The 4,411-nt window shown below is 44.9% G+C and overlaps 1 protein-coding gene across 2 annotated transcripts in view; it reads right to left on the bottom strand.

Annotated features, from left to right (window-relative positions):
• Positions 1-4,411, bottom strand: part of LOC119415276 (discs large homolog 1-like protein) — a 97,573-nt gene that overhangs the window by 76,695 nt on the left and 16,467 nt on the right. The window lies entirely within an intron of this gene.

Raw genomic sequence — 4,411 nt, 5'->3', positions numbered from 1 at the left:
GGACCCGACATGGACCGCTTAGTCTCAGAGTGGCTCAGGACCCGACAAGGACCGCTTAGTCTCAGAGTGGCTCAGGACCCGACATGGAACTCTTGGTCTCAGAGTAATTCACATGGACTTATAGGATTTATGTCTTTGCCTTTGTCTTTTATAGATCGTCTCATTTCTGTCCTCCTGCCTGTGTCTTTCTTTGTCTTCTTCGTGTTCAATGTTTGTCTCATCTTGTTTTCTGCTCTTTGTCTTTTATTGTCTCTTCTGTCTTGTTGTGTACCTTTTGTCTCAGTATCTGCCTTCAGTCTGATTTGTCTTCTTGTCCTTTCCTGGTCTCTGGGGGTCTTTGTCTCAGCGCTGAGTTCAGTTTTCCCTCCGATGTTTCCTTTCGGTCATGTCTTTGGGTCTTTGTCCTTTAGTTCCTTCAGTTTTTGTTATTGTCCATCCTGTCTCACTGCAGAACTCAGAACCAGGAGTCCGTCTGTATTCAGGACTCTACAAACAGGACCATGAGACCGAATAAAGTTTAACACCAAGTGTTTGGTTCAAAAGAATAAAAGCAGGTTTTTATTTTATTTGTTTATTAACCTTTATTTAACCAGGCAAATCCCACTGAGATCACAGATCTCCTTTGTAAGGGAGGCCTGGACCTGAAGCAGACCAACATGTATGTTTTTGTTCTGTGGGAGGAAACCGGAGTACCTGGAGAAAACCCACGTAAACATGAGAAGAACATGTAAACGCCACACAGAAAGATCCCAGGTCCAATGTTCCCTCATGTGTCTGGACAAACACACTGGACCACCGTGAGCAACGTGAGATGTGCACGCTGTGGCCACACACCAGCATCACACCTGTTCAAAACCTGGGGTCACAGCAAGTTGCATCATGTTTATTAAAAGAATCAAATTACAGCAGCAATTTTCATTTGTTTATTTTTAATAGAAGTGATTTGAACCACTTCACATGAAAAAGACAATCTTGTTGTTCATGACGTGTGTATGCTAAATGCAAGGGTCCTGCTCTGGAAAATGTTTAGCAACACGGTGGTCATTAGTGTCAGAAGCATGTTCGTAATGTGGGAGGGACACACTGGTGGTGGTGGTGGGTGGGGTCTGGGGGGTCCTCCCCCAGAAACTTTTGAATTAAGTAGAATTTCCTACATTCTGGTGTATTTTAACGAGTTGTTTTAACATCTAGTTACACTTGTAAGTAACAAGTGTACAAGTTACAAGTGCTACAAGTGTTACTTGTATGTAACACTTGATTCAATAACTATTTTAGAGTTGATGGCACAAGCAGAAGTAGCCTGACCAACAGCTCGCCTTATGTGACTAAAGCACGCTCCGTTTCTCACGCATCCTAGTCAGTCTAAAAAGCACAGTGAAGCCTAAATTGAGTTTTAGAGGAAAAAAAAATCACTAACAATAATAATAATCACTCGTCCTTACCAATGGCCTAGCGTAAAGCAATATGGTCATCATCCATCGTGTTTATTAGCAACTTAAAATACATAATTCAAACTCTAGTAGTGGTCTGGGTCTACTGTAACGTTACCCAGTTGTAGGGTCCAGAGACAGACAAGTAGCACTAACACAGCATGAACAACTTCAGGAATTGTTTCTACAAGAACATCATCGAATATTTGACATGAACGGTGAGATCGTTCCTCCCACGAGGAAATGTAACTCGGGCTGAGCGACAAACTAACAACATGGCTGTAATCTTAATTTGTAAACAGATTGATGCCGAAACACAAATAGCAGGCGGGCTGACTGGGGGTGGGGGTGTCCTGGGGAATGCTTAACTTTATTATTAGTCCAATAATTCTCAGTCGGGTCATCTGGACGGTTTCTGTTTTATAGAGACGTTTCGCCTCCCCTTCGTCTCTATAAAAAAAAGAAACAATCCAGATGAGCTGACTGGGAATTATTGGATTTGGTACCTGGATGACTGAGCATGAACTTTGGTTATCATTAGTCAGCTTGAGAGTTGCCAAATCCAAGCAAACAGTTGCCGGAATGCACCCTGTCAAAATAAGAGCGTTCCCAGATCTTGTTCCGACAGGATCCGGCTCAGATTAAACACTGGCTGTAGTGGTGGAGGTGGTGAAGCTCATTTACTCTTTATTCATCCAGGTAGACTCATTGAGCCACGAGAACTCATTTTCTAGACAGACCTGTTAGGGAGCAGGCGGTGGGGGTTAAGGGCCTTGCTCATGGGCCCAGAGAGGGGCCAATGAGGGTGGAGGCAGGTGTGGGTGTTCCACCTTTTCCACCCACATTTTGATGTTGACGGTACCAGGAATTGAACCTGCAACTTTCCGATCACAGGCCCATCTTGTAACCTCTGCGCCACCACTCCCCCTAAGCTCACGGTGTCACCCGAGACATTTCTGTCTTATCCACCAACATTAAGACAAAGAAGACAAAAAAATCTAAGCTGCTAATAACTTCAACTAGTTCCTGGACGTTTCATGCTGCACATCAGCACAGGACAAGAACTCGGACATTCAGTCTGTTGGGACACATTTCCTCTTCTTCTTTCAGCTTCCCTCTCTTCAGGGTCTCCACAGAGACTCCTCCTCCATCTCTGTCCTCTGTGTCCACTGTCCTCACTCCAACTACCTCCATGTCCTCTCTAACTGCATCCATATGTCTCCTCTTTGTCCTGGCAGCTGCATTTATAACATCCCCACTGTCCCTCCTCTGGACATGTCCAAACCCCTGTCCCTCCTCTGGACATGTCCAAACCACTGTCCCTCCTCTGGACATGTCCAAACCATCTCAGTGTGTCCTCTCTAACTGTACCTCTGATCATCTCATTTCTGCCACTTCCAGTTCTGTCTCCAGTCTTTTTGTCCATGTCTCTGTCTCCTTTTTGTCCATGTCTCTGTCTCCAGTCTTTTTGTCCATGTCTCTGTCTCCAGATCATACAACATAGGTGGTCTCACCACTGTCTTGTAAACTTCTCCTTTAACCATCCAGACACACACCCAGCTCTACTGTTTGCTAACACTTAGCACGATAAAAACCGCTACAAGTCGTGGCATTAACTTACCACCTTTGTTTGACGTCGTATGAGCGTAAACTTCTGTGATGAATCCACAACTCCAAATATTGTTCCTTCTTTATATGTGATGAAATATGTAGAATAGAGCTTGGAAAAGAGCCAGAAGTCACAGTTACTTGCAGCTACTTAGCTTCTTTGCACATCAGCGGTGAAGCTCCAGAAGATGCTGATTGGCTGGAATCAAAGTTCCCGTGATTTCATTGGTTGAATATTTTTACCTCTTCGTGAACTTCCGTTGTTGCTACACAAATCATGTGACACTGGTCTGTTTTGACCGGGAGGGGGGTGGGATGTCCTTCCCCCAGTCTGCACACAGTTCATTTTATGTTTCATGAAAAGAATAAAAGCAGGTTTTCATTCATTCAACCTTTATTTCAACAAGTTAGTCCCATTGAGCCTCAGGGACTCATTTACAGGAGAGACCTGAAAATCACATCAACACCAGGAGGTCTTCAGACCCTGGTGACGACTTTAAATACAACACCAAGAGGTCTTCAGACCCTGGTGACAACATTAAATACAACACCAGGAGGTCTTCAGACCCTGGTGACGACTTTAAATACAACAACAGGAGGTCTTCAGACCCTGGTGACGACTTTAAATACAACACCAGGAGGTCTTCAGACCTTGGTGACGACTTTAAATACAACAACAGGAGGTCTTCAGACCCTGGTGACAACATTAAATACAACACCAAGAGGTCTTCAGACCCTGGTGACGACTTTAAATACAACAACAGGAGGTCTTCAGACCCTGGTGACGACTTTAAATACAACACCAGGAGGTCTTCAGACCCTGGTGACGACTTTAAATACAACAACAGGAGGTCTTCAGACCCTGGTGACAACATTAAATACAACACCAAGAGGTCTTCAGACCCTGGTGACGACTGTAAACGCAACACCAGGAGGTCTTCAGAGCCTGGTGACGACTTTAAATACAACACCAAGAGGTCTTCAGACCCTGGTGACGACTGTAAACGCAACACCAGGAGGTCTTCAGAGCCTGGTGACGACTTTAAATACAACAACAGGAGGTCTTCAGACCCTGGTGACAACATTAAATACAACACCAAGAGGTCTTCAGACCCTGGTGACGACTGTAAACGCAACACCAGGAAGTCTTCAGAGCCTGGTGACGACATCTAACACAACACCAGGAGGTCTTCAGACCATGGTGAAAACTTCTAACACAACACCGGGAGGTTTTCAGACCCTGGTGACGACTTTAAAAACAACACCAGGAGGTCTTCAGACCCTAGTGGCGACTTCTAACAACACCAGGAGGTCTTCAGAGCCTGATGACGACATCTAACACAACACCAGGAGGTCTTCAGAGCCTGGTGACG

This window comes from Nematolebias whitei, chromosome 9, assembly GCF_014905685.2.
Source record: "Nematolebias whitei isolate Nwh7 chromosome 9, NemWhi1, whole genome shotgun sequence".
Taxonomy (NCBI): Eukaryota; Metazoa; Chordata; class Actinopteri; order Cyprinodontiformes; family Rivulidae; genus Nematolebias; species Nematolebias whitei.
This window is presented reverse-complemented; position numbering and strand designations above follow the sequence as displayed.